Source organism: Arachis hypogaea, chromosome 2, assembly GCF_003086295.3.
Source record: "Arachis hypogaea cultivar Tifrunner chromosome 2, arahy.Tifrunner.gnm2.J5K5, whole genome shotgun sequence".
Classification (NCBI taxonomy): domain Eukaryota; kingdom Viridiplantae; phylum Streptophyta; class Magnoliopsida; order Fabales; family Fabaceae; genus Arachis; species Arachis hypogaea.
The window spans coordinates 15,120,605-15,140,021 of NC_092037.1; the positions used below are offsets into that span (position 1 = coordinate 15,120,605).

Here is a 19,417-nt window from a genome sequence, read left to right on the forward strand (position 1 = left end):
GGTTTATGAAAATTTTGTTTTGTTTTTTTTTTCTGTTTTTTTAAATGATTTTCATTTTTAATTTTTTATTTTTAACTTTTCACATTTTAAAAAATACTACTATTTTGTAAGAAGATAATTCATTTTCAAACATTGAAAAGTCGATAGAAGAGAATGGAAGAGAGTTGCCGGAGATGGAAGAGAAGAACCACGAAAAATAGAAGAAAATGAAAAAAGAGTTGGAGGGACTGGCTTTGTGTTTTTCACAGTAAGTAAATGAGGATTTAGTTCTAGTGCGAATGCATGAGATACAAATTAAGGGAAAGATAAAGGATTGAACTCGATAAATCACGGAATCATCAATTGAAAATTTCGTATTTTAAATTGGAAATATTTTTATCATTTTTAATTGAAAAAACTGAAAATGAGAAATTATCATGTTCAATTGTGTACTCATTTTTAAAAATATTTTTGCTGAAAATAATGTATTTTTTATTTATATGGATATTACAAATTTGAGGGTCAGATTTGTGGTGTTTTATATTTTTTTTTGTTGATACTACAAATTTAAGGTTTATAATTTTTTTTCATAAAATTGACCCACCAATTTGTTTATCCGTTAAAAAAAATCTTTAGTTCACATTAATCTGAAGTTTAGATTTATCTATTACTCCAAATCGAACCCTAAGTTTTGCTTTCAAAACAAAACTGAGCCTCCAATTTGTGAATTTTAATTAAAAAAATGATCTTCATATTCATAAAAAACACTATTTTTTCATAATTAAACATAACATATTTTAAATTTTCATAACTAAAAAAATTAGTCAATAGATAAACCCATTAAAGTAATTCAACAATTATCTATCAAAGTAAAAAAAAAAAAACTACATTTATTATAAAGATCCACAATTTTCTTTTCCTTTTTCTTAATAATAATAAATAACTTGTTTTAAAGAGAAATCTAATATCCTCACTTTCAGAGCTTAATAGAGTGAAGCCTAGGCTTCCTTCTAGGCTTGTAGGTTTGAAGACGTGACATGCAGACACAAACAAATACTTAATTGAGTGTTATCAGTTAGTAGCACTGTGTTGTTGTACTACATATTGAACAGATCGGGCAAGAGAAACATAAAAGGAATGGCTTTTAAAGCTGCCCATACTTTACCAAAGTGGAAGGCTCACTTAGTTAAAGCAGTGCATGTCTTAAATTCTTGAGTTAAGCCTATCATATTCACTAATTAATTAAAATTTCAAAATATGAAGAGGATGAAAAAAGTTACGTAAGTAAACTCCTAAATTCTTATTTTAAATGTTACAAATACAATTATTTCTATATTTTTATTTAATAATTTAAATTTTTAAAATATGTAATATTATATATAGTATCATAATTTTTTTATAAAAAAACTAAAATTCGATCTTATTACCTTGACAAATTGAAAACTATGAAAAAGAAAGTAATGTTTCAATTGAGAATAACAAATAAAAATATTTAAAAAATAATAAAAATAAGTTTAAAATAATTTTTTTTGTATTTTTTATTACTGTTAAAATAATTAAACAATATTAAATGTAATAAATATATAATTATGTATGTTACTACTATGAAATTATGAATGTTACATTAGATAAGATAACATGAGATTATTATTGTCGTGATATCACTTTTCTCAAAAATTTAAGTTGATAGAAGGAGACAATATAAATTGTTATATCCTATGACGTACAGACACGACATGAGACATGCCAACACACGAATTTTAAAATCTTATAAGATACGGGACACGTATATATATATATAAAATATAAAGTATTTTTTACATATATAATAATGATATTTTGATATTTATTGATATTAAAATATAAATTAATTTTTTAAATATTTTTAATATCTTATTTTAATTATAAAGTATTTAGAATATATTTTTGTTTTAATAATAATAATATATACTATATCTAAATTTATTTTAAGAATACATGTTAAGAATAACGTTGAACACGCTGACATGTGATGGTATTTAGATGTGTCCAAGTATATCTGGAGAATTTTTTTTACTTTTTATTAAGATACGGTTAGACACAACAGACACGTGTATCAGACGAGTGTCGATGAGTGTCATATCCGAAATGTGTCTAATACAAAGACACAACAACTCAGCAAAGTGTCCGTGCTTCATAGGTTATATCTTTAACACTTTCCTTAAAGTAAAAGTTTCCTTTGAGTTTGTTTGATTTTTTTGCATGTGTTTATTTTTCCCTCTTTTTATTTGTTTTATGGATTTTTCTTTTTTCTTTTGGGATTCACTAAAAATTGAACTCTAGACCTTTCAAACATAAAACTCTGATACCATATATGATATCACTTTTTTCAAAAATTTAAATTGATAAAAAAAGATAAAATGAATGATTACATCTCTAACAATTATCTTTAAAATATTATTGAAAAAGAAATTATATGCTATATATTAAACTAAGAGCGGATGTAAAATTCAAAACTAATCCAACCCGATTATATGAGTACCTAGCTAACTTGTCCAATAAACAGATCAAATTAGATAAAATCTAATTTTTATTTGATCATACTTATCTTTAATTAGTTCGGATATCGAATTTATGCATGATTACTAAATCTGAACGGATCTGAATATCCAATTAGTTTATTATTATAATAATAATAATACTATTAACCCTAATTTTATCTCCCAACCACTTTGAACCCACCATTTTCCTTTTTTTCCACTAACTCAACCCTAGAAAATTTTTTCACCCCTACCAATCCTAAACTCCAACTCATGCCTTTGTCCTAACTAATCGCCACCATCTTTTTCAGTGGCAACGATTCACTGCTCTTTTCTAGCCTGTGACCATGGTTCGTATGACATACTTGAGTTAATAGGATAAAATAACATAACTAAAATTTGTAGAGAAAAAATAAATATAACTGAATGAAAATTTAAATAATAATAAAAATAATATAATTAAATAATAAAATTATAATTTCTCAAAATATATAAAAAAGTTTATAATACTCTTTTATATAATATAAAAATAATATTTATACAAAAAATTATACATAAAAAAAACCTTACTAATTTTTTTTCTTTATTTTTCGTTCACTTAAACTTACAAAAGTTACATATGAATAACATAAGCAATGCTTCGTGTTATAATGTATGTAAGTATGACGGTAAAGAATATTAAATAAAATCTTCTTTTTGGTTATCAAAAATCACGTTTGCAGGCTTGCAGCTACATCCAAAGTAGTCAACTAGCTTTTTGATAATCTTATTTTAGGAAAAACTATCATTTGTACTCATGAATTTTGTGAACGCTGACAAAAGTACCCATCAAACAAGAAAACTAACGTTGTACCCATGAAAGATGGATTCCGTGTGACAATAGTACCCAAACCATGATTTTTCATTGACTTTTTAATAAAATTCTCAAATTACCCGGCCCCTTCTATCTTCTTCCCCAAATTTCAAATTTTACAACCCTCCTCCTTCATCTTCCTCCTCTGCTGCTGCCAGCCACCTTGTGGAACGACTACTATCCAACTTGAAAATGGCAACCTGCAACAACGGCCGCATCTTGAGGCTCTCCCTCAACAACCTCTCTCTCAGAGGAACCATCTCTCCCTTCCTCTCCAACTGCACCTACCTCCAATAACTCAACCTCTCCTCCAACGCCCTCACCGGACCCATCCCTCCCGACATCCAGTCCCTCGTCAACCTCGCCGTCCTCAACCTCTCTTCTAACCAACTCCAAGGCTAGATCCCGTCACAGCTCACAATGTGCGCCTACCTCAACGTCATTGACCTCCATGATAACCTCCTCACTAGTCCCTTCCCCAGCAATTGGGCTTCCTCGTCAGGCTCTCCACCTTTGATGCCTCTAATAACAGGCTTTTCGGGTCCATACCGCCTTCTTTGTCCAACCGGACCGGCACTCTGTCCCGCTTCAACGCTACCTCTACGGCTACCCTCTTCCGCCCATCAAGACCAAGGGCCTGTCTGTTTTGGCCATTGTTGGGATTGGACTCGGGAGTGGCCTTGCCAGCCTCGTCCTCAGCTTCAATGGAGTTTGCATATGGTTGAAAGTCACGGAGCACAAGATGGCTCTGGATGAAGGCAAAATCAGTCAGCTCATGCCTGGTGGCTGGCAGCAGTAGAGGAGGAAGACGAAGGATGAGGGTTGTGAAATTTGGAATTTGGGGAAGAAGATAGAAGGGGTAATTTGGAAATTTTATTAAAAAGTCAACGAAAAATCACGGTTTGGATACTATTGTCACATGGAACCCATCTTTCATGGGTACAACGTTAGTTTTCTTGTTTGATGGATACTTTTGTCAGCGTTCGCAAAATTCATGAGTACAAATGGTAGTTTTTCCTTATTTTATTGTTAAGAAGCTGGAAATTGATGGCAGCATGAAATGAGCTATTTGACTAAAGTCAAACTTTGCACCTTTAATACCAATTTGGCTAGATATTTGATTCTATCTAATTAAATTTTATCGCGCACTTGCATGATTATCAAGATTGGATAATGCTAGGGAGACAAAAAAAAAAAGAAAAACAGTCAGAACTTGCCTTATTTAGTATTCATTAATTGTCGCAACAATTAATAAATACTAAATAAGGCAAGTTATAGTTGATTTTGTCTGATTTTCTTTGGTTATCAAACATTTCTCATCAAAATTAACTTTAATTTTGATACTTTTACAATTCGTTTCTTCGTCTAATTTGTTTATTTTTTCTGTTCATTTAGTTTTTTACTGCAGTATATTTTCCATTTATTTAGGAATCTAATTACTTTATTGCTTCAACTTGAATTTAATCGATTCGAATTGGTTCGAATCCAATGACAAAACACTTTAAATTTGATCTGAACCGAATTGATTACAATTTTATTGGTCAAATTCTCAATTTTTTTGAAATATAACTATTCAACTCATCTATATCCCTACGTTAAATAACTTTAGGAAAAATTCTACTCTCATTTCTTGTGAAATATTAAAATGACACTTCTCTTTTTTTTATTTTATAAATGTACATTCTTCTCCTTTTTAACTTTTAAAAAACTTTCTCTTTAATCCATTTAAAATTTTTTGTGTTAACTATATTAACTTTATCCATTTTTTAAGAAAAAATAAATTATTTTTTTAAAAAATACCCATTAACAAAAAATCTATTTTTTATCATTAAATTTGGCTTACTAAAATACTCTTTAATAAATTATTCTTTTATTGATTAAATTGTATTTTTACTAAAATATTTTTTAAAAAATTAATAATTAATTTATTTTTTTATAAAATACCTACCTTTTAATAATTTTTTAATTATTAAATTGTGATTTTACTAAAATTTTTGTTGATAATTATTTTTATATTTACTATTAATTTTTTGATATCAATATATATTATTTTAATATTAAATAAAAAAATCTTACCACTGTTAATATGTATAACAATTAATATATATTGATATTAAAAAATAATCTCACTAAAATTTTTTAGTTAATGTTAAAATAATAAATATAGATATCAAAAAATTAATAGTAAAATATAAAAAAATTGTTAACGAAAATTTTGGTAAAATTATAATTTAATAATTAAAAAATTATTAAAGGGTATTTTAGAAAAAAATAATATAATTATTAATTTTTTTAAAATGCAATTTAATTAATAAAAGAATAATTTATTAAATGATATTTTGTTAAGCAAAATTTAATAATAAAAAATAAAATTTTTGTTAATAAATATTTTTGTAAAAAATAATTTTTTTTAAATGGATAAAGTTAACATTAGTTAACACAAAAAGTTTAAACTAGATTAAAAAAAGGGGTTTTTTAAAAATTAAAAGAGAGGAGAATGTATATTTATAAAATAGAAGGGAGAAAAGTATTATTTTAATATCTCGCATAAAAAAATGAAATTTTTTTATAACTTTATTATCTGTTTTACTATTTTTTAAAAATTTGGACAACATACATTAATTTATCAGTTGAATCTTTTAGATATGAGAATAATGATTGTAAATTACAGAAATACTGGCCAATTTTATAATTTACTAAAATATGGCGGGACGATTGTCAAGTTAGAAAATATAAGTGATTTGTTTTAAATGTGAAAATCTGTAAACATAAAATCGTTAGAAACTTGAAAAAGTCAAAATTAAATAAATATAAATAAGTTAGGACGATTTATATATTTTAAAAATAAAAAGTGAAAGAAAATCTGGAATAGTGGTGGTTTTTAAACATTTATATGATTTAAAATTATGAAAAATAAAATTGAAATGACCAATTTCTAGTAGGTACAGTACTACCATTATCACTTATATATATATCCGCTAATTACCATTATGAGTGTCATATAAAAAGAAAAAAAAACGTAGTATGTCACCAATTATTTTTTAATCATAATAAACCAAGTCATTATTGTTGTTAAATATATAAAGACGACAATTTTATCTTGGTATTTTATTTCATATATAAGATTGAAAATATACTCAATTATTTATGTCACTTGACGTGATTCGATTCTAATGAATTGTATGATATTAATGTGTCTCTCTTCCCTTTCTAACAAATAATAATAATAATAATAGATTAGGATAGACACAGATGATACTACAAGGCAAGTGTATGAATAAAAGGAAGGAAAAGGGATAAGAAAAAGAAAATGAAAGGGTGGAGAAAGGAAGATTTTACCTTCCCCATAAGTGCATGATTTGAGCAAGAGACTGCAAATTTTTCTGATGAATAGGAAGAGAGGGTTTCTCTCCAATCCAAAAGACTAGGCACTGCAATTTCTGAACTCCACCCACGTTATCAATAGTGTTTTTCAGAGATCACTACCTGCTATGCATAACACAATTATTGCACCACAAAATTCAACCCCTTAAAACAAATTTATATATTAAAAAAAATTCACAGACAAAAGCAAAGAAAGTGTACGTGGGGTTGGGATTTGGAGTAATAACAATCACCTTTCATTCTTTTTAGCTTTGACATTTCCTTGCTACTTACAAGTTACAATGCATAGGACTATAGGAGTATTTCATTATATGTATCATCTATTCTATGCTAATTTGCTAGAACTTTAAAAGATGTAAGATTCAAATTATTTTTATCTATGGGAAAGTTTTCAAATATGTTGGTATACTAGTATTTCAGTGATTTTTAACCGTTGATTTTAATTATATATATTATATTATATTTTTATAATTAAGATCTGTAATACCCGGTCTAATCGAAATTAATTAAATAATAAGTTATATAGGAGCGAATATGGTTGAAAGATTTGGCAATTGAAATTTGATGATTTAAATAGGATATTTGGATTCAGTGAATTTTTTCGAGTCGAAAAACATAGTTTTCTGCGTAAAAGCGCGCAGTGGAATTTTGACCAGAAGTACCGGCTGAGATCTGTTTGGTACTACAGCTGAGAAAATTGATTATGAGTAAATAAGATTAAGAAATGAGAAATTATAATTAGGGGAGGTAGAAATATTTAAAGTACGATTTGGAGCGCTAATCTTAAAGGTTTTGGCCCAAAATTGGGCCAACGGATAAAAATAAGTGAACCGGGCCTAAGTGGGCCCAAGACCCAACATATATAAACATTAGTTATGAGCATTTCAGCTCATTTTACCCTAAAAGGAAGGGTTGGGGCGCTGAAATTGAGAAGAGAGAAGAGAAGAGAGAAAACCTAACTCTCTTTGATCTTCAAACCACCATAACTTGAGCTACAGAGCTCTGATTGACGAGCCGTTTGCGGCCACGCGTCGCTCTTCTCATCCTCTACAATTTTATTCAAATTTTGTGGTGAGTATTCCATTCATCTCTGTCCAGTTTTCGATATTCTCTACTGTTACATGTTTTTGGGTAGTTAGTGTTGAAATCTTGTGATTTTGGGTGTTTAGGGATACTCCAACATAGATTCCAAGTGGGTTCTATCCCTACTTCATATGGGATGAGGTAAGAAGTGCTCAAACCTTTGTGATTTGTCATTTTTATGAGCCCTAGGTTGATGTGTGATATTGGTTATGTTAGTGTATTTGATGATCTTGGTGCACAATTGGGAGATTGGTGTTGCTTGAGGAGCTTTGGTGAGGCTTGGGGCTAAGGTTGGTGGAGACTTCTAAAGAAGAGGCTCAATTGGTTTGGCTACAAGAGGTACGGTTTAAGTTTCATTTAAGTACCGTGTGGTGTGATGAGAATTCCTAGGCTAGATGCCCCTAGGATTAAGTTTGGATTGTGTAAATAGTTGGTGCTAATATGCATAGTTGGTATGTAATGTGAATTAATGATTGGGTTGAGAATTGTGTGGCCTTGTATGCTTGGTGTATTGAGAATTTGATGTATTGGGTAATGAGTATTGATTTGTGGTTTATGCATTTAAATTGTGAATTTGGGCCGGAGGCCGGAAAGAGGTAAGGAAGGTAAGTTGATGTGTGCATTGTATGATGACATAAGTGATTGGATGAATTTCAGATAATAAATATATGAATGATTGGGTTGGTTATTGAATAATAAGGTTTGAGGAGTCGAAGTGTGGAATTTGATAATTTTGGGTGAAATTGTATAGATTTGGTATGTTTGGTTTTGGTTGAGGTATGTTATGTGGTCATATATGTGATCATGATTATTGATGCCTTGATGGTATGATGATGCATGAGAGATATGTATGTTGTGATATATGCTTGAGAAATGATTAAGGTTGATTTGTAGGTGAAACCATGTAATAGTGAGTATGATATTGATTATGTATAATGATGATTGATTGGAAATAGTATTGTTGAAAATTGGGATGAGGAAGGATGTATGACATGTTAATGTGTTTGTAATTTAGACATTTGTTTGAAATGGGTAAAAATGGTTAGATGGCGGTTTTGTGAATTGTGGTAATGTGTTAGTGTATAAGTTGAGGAGGCTTAATGTTGATTTTGATATACTTTGATTGATCTCAAAGAAAAGGGATGAAATTGGCATGTTTTGGTTGATTTTGAAAAGAGTCGGAAATGGCTTGTTTTGAAAATGGCACTTTGTGGTTTTGAGTGAAAACATGATTTTTGGGCATACTTTGACGGGACATAACTTAGAATGCGGATTTCTGTTTTGTGCTAAACTTGTTTAGAAGTGAAATTGGATCTAGGATGTCCATGCTGTTTGAAGAACGGGCGAAAAACGATTTAAAATGAGAAAGTTATGTCCGTCAGAAGATTGGGGGTTGAATCTGTGAATTCTGCAGCTTTTAACTTAGAAAATTTTTAGCAGAATGACCCTCCACGCATAGGCGCACTTGGCGTGTACGCGTCGTTCTTCAAGAAGGCACCATCCACGCGTGCGCCTGGTGTGCGCGTGCGCGTCGATGCGCTGCACCCAATGCCCAGCCATTTTCCCGAGAGTTGTGCCAGAGTTGTGCCAGTTTTGTGCCTGGGACGCAAATGCACCCACGCGTACGCATGGCTGACGCGTACGCGTCGTCTGGCTGTGTTTCAATCCTCACGTCCGCGTGTATGACGCATACGCGTCGATGAGCTTTGTGGCCATCCACGCGTGCGCGTGGCCCTGTTTTCATCCCAAAGTTGATTTTTTAGTTTTAAAAACTAAATCTCATACTTCTAAGCCTCCGATCTCACTCCTTATGTATTAAATCATTATGATATGCCTAGCAAAGAGGAAGGAGCTAGGGAATGTGGTAACTTGCAAATGAAGCAAGGGAAAAAGTTGTGATCAATGATGATCAAAGATGATTATATGAGATATGGAGGATGACGGTAGAAGTACCGTGTATGCCATGAGCCGAAGGGCTATATTTATTGATAAATGGCTGGTTCTTGATTGAACCATGAGCCGGATGGCTGAGTTATTGCTGGGTTACGGCAAAGCCATTATTGATTATGGCTGAGTATAAATGCATATATGATTAATGAATGAATGTGTTAAATGGATGATAATGGAAATTGTTGAAATGTGATGTGTGATCCCGGGTAGTAGGCAGTGGCGTTGTCCACTTGCTCCGGGTATGAGACGGGAAATGATGTTTATGATAAATGAGTTTAATTATGGAGTTTTGAATGAATGTATTTGTGATACCTGGGTAGTAGTAAGGGTGGTGGTTCATCCCGCTTGTTCCAGGTTAATGTTTGAGATTTGATAACAATGATGATTGCTTTTAAACTGAACGAATGTATGTTTTGAGATCTTAGGCAATAGCAAGGGTTGTGGTTCGTCCCACTTGCTCCAGGTCAGAGATTGTGACGCCTGGGTAGTAGCGATAGTAGTGGTGAATCCACTCGCTCCAGGTTGAGCTTTTAAACACCCGTCTGGGTAGTAGCCGCAGTAGTGGTTGTTCCACTGGCTCTGGGTTGAGCGGGTAGTAACAAGGGGATTGTAGCTCAAACTTACTTGCTCCGCAAGGGGTGTTTCTGTCCAATGGTTAGCTACCAGGACATGTCGGGTTGGCTATATAACCGACAGATGATATCATCAGCCATAGGGCAGGCATACATCATTTGCATATGTTTGAATTGTTTGGGTTTGCCTATTTGTTTTGGATTTCTACATCATATATGCTATGTTACCTGATTATGTGCTATTTGTTCTACTTGTACCTTATTTGTGTATTACTTGCCTGTATTGCTTGTGTTTGTACAACTGATAGACCCCTCATGTTGGTGTCGGTGGATGTTGAGGGATGTTCTTGATGAGATGAATTGATGATGCGATTGCATGATGATGATGATTTTTGAATGAGATAATTTGAGCCCCTGGGTAGACGCAGTGATGTGATTTCACTAGCTCCAGGCGAGGGTATGATGTATTGATATAGAGTTGCTGAGGCAGAACAACTGGTGATGGTTTTGCTTATGATTCTGAGTCTGATTCGTGGAAGAGTCAGCGAGTTGGGAAACATGTGTAACATGAACTAGATTTAGTATCCCCTTACGACAGTTGCCTATTCATGGATTAGTGAGAATCTAGGCTGGATATTTGGTGAAAATGAGTTTAGGATGCTTAACGAGTTTTTATTGCAGTGCATTGTATTTATTTAGCACTTTTACCGTACTGGGAACCCATGGGCCCGGGGTTCTCATTCCGTATATATCTCTTTTTTTTCAGATACAGGTCCAGGTGCTCAGAAGTGAGCTGTGGTTCATCTGAGAGACGGCGAAGATCTTTATTTTCTCTACTTTGTGTTTTGCTTAGAATCTCTCTACCTTTGTTTTGAAAAGATTATATTATGTATTGAACTCTTTTGAACTTGCCTATAGAGGCTCTCATGTTTCCTTTGGGAGAGATTAGGATATACTGTTGTCAACTACTTTCATACTGTACCCTAGCCGGCCTAAACTTTGCAGGTCGCGACTAGTGGCTGTTTACTTATGTTATATATATCTATCTGTTATCTATCTCTTAATCTCCTTTATGCCTTGTCCGTATATCGCTTCCAGCTTCACGGTTTATCTTTTTGTTGTCGAAACGTGAGTGATACGTCTTCGCGATTTTATTTCTACTTTTTTCAGGCTTCTCGATTAATACTCCTTTCAAAATTACCTATATCCACTTGAGAGTCGTACCACCATAATATCATTGACTTATGACTCGAGCATAATGATTTGAATATTAGGGTGTTACAAGATCAATAGGTAAAAATTAATGAAATATCGCTATACCGGTACACTTAAAAATTTTCTTGATGTATAACTTGTAAGCTAAGATTTTTTATATTGAAAAAAATTATATTAAATATTTCAAGATTTTGTTCAAAATTTAATTTTATTCTCAAATTTTGAATATTTTAATTTTACCTATAAATTGTGACTAAATTTTTTAAATATTGGGACTCAAATGTGAAATATAGGAATATTAGAGAATTTGGTATTTTATGTAAATGTGTGAGCGTTCTGCAAATATAGAATACACCAACACGAATCACAAATATTTTTTAAATTCAAAAAATAAAATTTCAAGAGGCCGAATTATGAATTAGGTTTTTTTAAAATTCAAAAGTTATTATTTGAGGAGACCAAATTCCATTTTTTTAAAAAAGCGTTTTTCAAAATCCCATATCCTTGTATTTTTGCATTTTATCTAATAATATCGAGTTTCACCCATTCAAACATAATATTTAAATCAAAAAGTGATAAAATATTTCAATTTTTTTATTACTAAATTATTAATAACTTATGACCGAGGCTAATTTTTTTTAATACTGATAAAAAATGTATGTTACACTAGATTATTTGGCTTTAGATAAGATTTAATCTATTATAAATTTTTCTTTTTAACTTTTTAGAAGGCACAAAACATCATTGCCGTTTTGTCTAAAATATTTTTTAATTAATTTAAAAAAATATATCATTGAATTTTTCATTAAAAAACTAAATTTTTTTTATGTTTTATCCACAAATCACACAATTGTTCCTCTCAATACTAATCGTCAAAAAATCAGGAGAATAAAGTTGATTAATGATTAACCATTTAAAATTTATAGTAAAAATTTAGGTGCACTTAATTTTACATAAAGTTTATAATTAAAAATTATTAGATAAAAATTTAATCAAATCAGTCAACTTATTTAATAGTTCTTAATTATTAACTTTAGATAAAATTCTTTATACCTGAATTTTTACCAAAATTTATAGGACCAATTAAAATGGAGGCACTTCAAACATACACTTTGAAGGTAAAATTAAGATGTTTTCATTTAAGAAAAATGTTAATCAGACAAATGCTAGCCTAGGAGTATTTAATATGTATTTTCTTAATTAGATTTATGCACGCATTTACATTCACATGATTATTTAAGTGGGTTACATGAATTTTTTTCTTACGCAACAATATATACTTTAAGGTGAATTCTATCTAATTTTTTTTTTAAATTAGAAGATAAGTTATTCTTTGTGACATGTCTTTTTATTATTAAATAAAATAAAATAAATTAACTTATTATGATTAATTTTAACTTTTAATCTAACCTAAATTTTGTTAATTTAATTAATTCATCATGATGTAACTTTTTTTTGCAAATTACAAAATTATTAAAAAATTTAATTTTTTATTTTTTTCAAATTATACATTTATTAATCAATTTCAATCATAAAATATAAAAATTCTCAAAAGACAAAAAATAAAGAAAAATTATTCAAGAGGCACACAAAATTTAAAATTTTTAAAATTTTTTTCCTTTTACTTTCTTAATTTTTTTGACAAAAATAATAAAATATTTTTTTTTGAAATAAAAAGCTTAACACAACAAGGTGAGCATCAACATCTCAACAGAAAAATAATAAAATATAAAATAAAATTTCTCTAATAATTTTTAACTATGGTATAACTTTTTTTAATCTAACCTAAATTTTGTTAATCTAATCAACTAACTATGGTATAACCTTTTTACAAATTATAAAATGATTAGAGAAGTTCTATTTTATATTTTATTATTTTTAAAAAAAATTAAGAGAGCAAGAAACAGAAAATTTTAAAAATTTTAAATTTTTTGTGCTTCTTGAATTTTTTTTATTTGTTTTGTCATTTGAGATTTTTTATTTTGCAATTGAAATTAATTAATAAATATATAATTTTAGAAAAAATAAAATAATAAAATCAAATTTTGTTAATAGTTTTTATAATTTAAAAAAAAGTTACATTATGATTAATTAATTAAATTAATAAAATTTAGGTTAGATTAAAGTTAAAATTAATTATGATAAGTTAATTAATTTTATTTTAGTTAATAATAAAAAGATATATTATAAAGAATAACTTATTTTTTAATTTAGAGAGGATTGGATAGTATTTATTATAATTTAATGTATATATATATATATATATATATATATATATATATATATATATATATATATATATATATATATATAAGTGATCATACATTTGAAAAGAAATTTTTTATATTAGATTAAGGCTTTGGTTTGATAAAATTTTTGAAATTTTTTTGTGTGTTCTAAAATTACAAATACTTTGTTTTGTGTTTGTAAAATTAAAAAAAATTATGTGTTTATTCTTGTATTTAAAGCTTTTAAAAATTAGGTATTTTTGAAAATATTTTAAAAATTTTTTAAAGTTGATTTATATTTATTAATTAAAAAAGCCGAATATAATCTCATACGTTAATAAATATTTTAATTTATTCTTATATTTTATGTTTATTATGATTTTTTAAAGTTTAAAAATTATTTTATAAAATATAATTATTGTTATTTGTGCATATTAAAAACTATTTTTAGTCTTCTTTACCAATATAGATATTATAACTTTTAAAATATTATCTTTCAAAAACTAATTTTAACAAGCTATTTTCAAAAACTAAAAATTTTACCAAACTAAGTCTAAAAAAAGTTAGAATTTTAGTAAATTTCTTAGATTAATTAGAGATATAATTAATTATTCATATGTCACTTCCTATATATCAATTTAAACTTTTGAAAAAAATTATTTCATAATATAGTATCAAAATTTTTTTGACCTAAAAATTTAGAGTTTGATTCTTGTTGACAAAAAAAAAAGGAATATCAACATAAGACAAGTAAAAAGAAACAAAAAATTCTGTGAAAAAATTATGCAAACTCAAAAAAGATTCTTATATAAAAAAATGTATTAAAAATATAATCATTCATATATTTTTCTTATTAGTTTAAACTTTTGAAAAAAGTAGTTTTAGGATAAATTTTATAGTATTCGATTCATTACCAAAAAAGTTCTTGCGAATTTTGAATTGAACTAATAAGTTTCAACATTTTAAAATCCAAGTTTAAAATATTTGTTATTAAAAATAGAAAACTACTTTTTAGATGTTTTGAGGACAATTCATTACTTTTATTCTAATCTATCTAGCTATTAGTTAATTTTAGGTTTTATTTAATTTGCTGTCAAACCTATGACTAATCTTCTTGTGTCCCTCCTCTTGGATTCGTTCTCTGAAAATTAAAAAGTGAAGGAGTCTTACAATAAGTTATTGCTTGATTGTACATAACATAACATAGAGGTTAGTGTTTTGTATGTTTTGAAGGCTTTAAAAGGGATCTCACCGCATCTTGGTATAGGGGTGTGAAAATGGGTTGGACCTCCCAAGTTTATGGCTTGTGCCACATTTGATTTGACTTCACTCAATTCAGCTTATTTGTTAAAATGGTTAAAGCATGTGCATTTTAGAAAAATTTGCTAAAAAAGATTTTATGGAACCAAATTATTATTTTTTTTTTCCTGTTTTCTTTAAGAGTTTCTATAGTACTTATTATAGTTACGGCAGACGGTAGTTATAGTGTTTATATAATTTATTAATATTAAAAATGTTGTTAAAATTAAAATAATATTTTTATTATTTCATAGCATTTTTAATTTAAAAAATAAAAATAAAAATAGTAATAAAATAAAAAATATTATTTTAATTTTAACAATAATTATATATATGTTTGTGTGTAATTCACTAATTTGCAGAAAACGGTTTATATAAAAAAATAAATTGCACACCCATATAATGAAAATTCAATAATTATAATTACGTAGTTTAGATCTTCAAATTAAATGATTTAATAACGTAAATTTTTCTTTAATTTAATATAGAATTAACTATTAATGTATGAAAAAGGTCAATAATAACACATAAATACTGTATATTCTGTGATTTCATAATTTAAAATCTATTATTAGCAATATTATTATTGACAATATTCTATTGTACTCTCTTTTTTTTCGAAAGGAAATGTTGAATAATAAACCAAATGATAAGTGTTGAAGAAAAAAATAAATTAAAATGATCATTAATATACATGTCAGTTCAATTCATGACCGCCACTTAATGTTTTTTGCATTGGAATTAAGTTATCTATTGTGTGTATGGGTGGAACCTGCAAAAGATCAGAGATCTGCCCTCCGATCTATCGATAATAAGAAGTCCTAAGAAAAACGGTAGTAATCAATTAATTAATAATTATAAAACTATACTATATATAGAACTTGCTACATACAGGAACAATTAATAATAGTTCTATTTTTAATTTTTCCATTTGAATAACTGTGAAGACTCCAGAGTCCAGAGAGGTGAGCCAGATGGCCTTTAAGCCAAATTTAGTAATATTATGGTGATGGTCAATTGGTCATAGTGCTCGTTATTGGTGTATATTGTCCTACACCTGCATCGGATTGTTTCCTTAATTGTTGCTAATATTTACTACGTACTACTTTTGCAACTTTCAGACCTATTTTCCAAATCCATGATGGACACTTCTAAGTTTATATATATATAAATATGATAACGTTGGGTGAATGGATAAATATTTTAAATTTTAAATTCATAATACTGCTATTCACAGAGTCCTCATTTTGAGAAGAAATAAATCTGCATCTAATTCTGAAAAATAAATAAATCAACACATAGACAACAAAATACAAAAAATAAAAATACGAAAACTAATATTTTTATATATTTTTTATTTGATAATAAATTATAAAAATTTAATTTTTATTCTCATTTTTTTCATATGAAAAATTTAAAAAATATAATTATAAAAATTTGATGAACATAATAAAAAAATAAAAAATAAAAAATAAAGTAGAGTTAGTGGCTTTGTGTTTTTTTGTCAAAAAAAATATAAAATATACTAATTTAATGTCTTTGTATTTTGTTTCAATATCCTGTATCTATAAACAAACATAACTTTAAAAATGAATAAAGTTTAAAAAACTCATTCATTCATCAAACTAATAAAATTAAAAATTTAAAAATTTAAAAATTTATATGATATTTAGTCAGAATTAAATTGAATATAATAAAATAATATATTTAATTATTAAATATATAATTTAAAAATATTTTTTATAATTTATTATTTTAAATTAATTAACCATTAAAACATTATACATATATTTGACCGATTAACCTATTTTTTAGATTTGTTACTAGTTTTTAATTGATTCATAGTCAGTCGATGTGATTCGGTTCTCAAACCTTTAGAAAAATGATATATATATATATATATATATATATATATATATATATATATATATATATATATATATCACATATATATTAGGGTAAATAATTTCAATAAATCAAATGGATTTCGACTGTGATCAGACAACCAAAAATCAGACAATGACAGAGCGGCCCGTAATAAATGCCAGACCCCCAACAAAAGAGTTGGACTTTATTTTAGAGGGAGGGTCTTTTTCAAGGGACGTTAATAGGTTACAGTTCAATTAGGTATCCTTTAAAAGTTGTACAATATTCAGTCTTTTATTACAATAATTTTAAAAAAATAAAACAAACATATCTAAAAATTTTAAATAGATTTAGTGTCTTTTTAAAATTAAATACACATTCAAAATATAAACTAAATAAAACTGAAATTTAAAATTTAAATTTAAATTTTAAATTTCTATTTCAAATTTAATATATTTAATTATTAATATATTATAATTACAATTTAAATACACATCCAAAAATCAAATTAGTTATAATTCAAAATTTTGAATTTAAAATTTTAAAATAAATCTTAAACCGTCTTAAAATTTTGGATGTGTTTCAAACATGTTTTGTATATAAGTCAATAATTTTAGATGTGTAATAAATGAAAAATAACCAATATTTACAAACATACATTTTAATAATTTTAAAAGCATTAATGTTCAAATAAGTAACGATAAAATTCAACAAATAATAAAAAAAATGAGAAATATTAGATGAATTTTATCGAATAAGATATAAAAAAATTAATTTTATATTTAATGTTTAAATTTAAATTTTTGATTTATGATTTTGGATGTGTTTTAGAAATATTTTTTGTATCACTTAATAATTTTAGATGTGTTACAATTGAAAACAAAATTGAATTTTTACAAACAAGCATTTTAATACTTTTAAAAGCATTAATATTAAAATAAGTAACGAAAAAATCTAACTATTAAAAAAGAGAAATATTAGATGAGTTTTTCTCGAATAAGATATAAAAAATTAATTTTATTTTTAATGCTTAAATTTAAATTTTAGATTTATAATTTTGGATGTGTTTTAAAAATATTTTATGTATAATTTAATAATTTTAGATGTGTTACAATTGAAAAAAAAATTAATTTTTACGAACATACATTTTAATAATTTTAAAAGCGTTAATATTCAAATAAGAAATGAAAAAATTCAAAAAAAATAAAAGAAAGAAAGAAAGAAAGAAAAAAATAAAGAAGAAGAAAAGAATATTGATATATACACTGATTATTTATTATTTAATTCAAATGTTGATATAATCTTATTAAAATAATGATGAATGAGTTTTGAGTTAGTATGTAAGTCACTCGAAATAGAAACAAAATAGCACGACTCATCTAATAACAATAATAATAATAATAATAAAATGTTAAATATGAAATAATAAATTTACCTGTAGAGAAATAATACTCTTCTATGAAAATTTTTGTAAAGAACAGTGAGAGAGAAGAAAAAAAAAAGAACGTACACGAGAGAGGGGAGAGAGACGTGCAAATAAATAAAAAACTAATAAAATAACTATTTTATGAAGTAGGTAGGAAGTTAGAGAAATTTTAGTATTTGAAATTTAAATTAATTTTAATTACCAACATGTTTAGCTACAAATTAGGAATGTCTTTTAACTAAAATTTATTTAAATAATATTATTTAAATTTAAAGGCTGAATAAAGGCTGAATTTTAAAGGACACATAGCATTTTTCAATAGGTTACTTGATCGAAGGGATAGAACACTTTACTTTAATACCAATCAAAGTACCCGATCCTTTAGCGAGAATCACCGCAGACTTGTTTCATAGCTTTCAACTGAGCGGCAGACCCGACGCGAGCTCCGGGACCGCATTTGCGCTTTTGAAGAACGAAGGAGGGCGCTCATCCGAGAGCACGAATTGCTCCTTATCAGGGCGGCCCGCATCATCCGCGGAAAATTCCAGATTGAACAGATGATCGACCCCAATAAGACGAAAATGGAATTCAAAATTCCATTCTCTAAGACGAACTAAAGGGATGTCTCTAAGCAGCCAAGGTACGCTAGAAAAAAGAATAAGATGCCAACAAGTAAAGATTCTGCCACTGGAAATGGAGAAGCCAATCCTGATTTCAATATGTCCTGAATGTTCCAAATCAAAAAATACAATGTCAAAGTCTCAAATTACATTTCTATATAAATCGAATTCAGTGAATTCGATTTAATGAAACACGTAGTAAATCGAATCAAATTGATTTGAATTAATTGAAAAAAGAACTTGAATGAAAATCGAAGCTAGTCAATTCAAATTATGTGAATAGTAAGAAATACATAAATCGAATTCAGTAAATTCGATTTTTAAATATGTGTAAATCGAAGTAACAAGATTCGATTTAGTCAACGGTCTTCATCATCAACATAAATCGAAACCATTTGATTCGATTTAATGGTTTTGTAAATC

The 19,417-nt window shown here is 27.5% G+C and overlaps 1 pseudogene; it reads left to right on the forward strand.

The window, feature by feature from the left end:
* Nucleotides 1-3,543: 3,543 nt before the first annotated feature.
* Nucleotides 3,544-4,150, forward strand: LOC112722160 (receptor-like protein 44; annotated as a pseudogene).
* The last annotated feature ends 15,267 nt before the right edge of the window (nucleotides 4,151-19,417 follow it).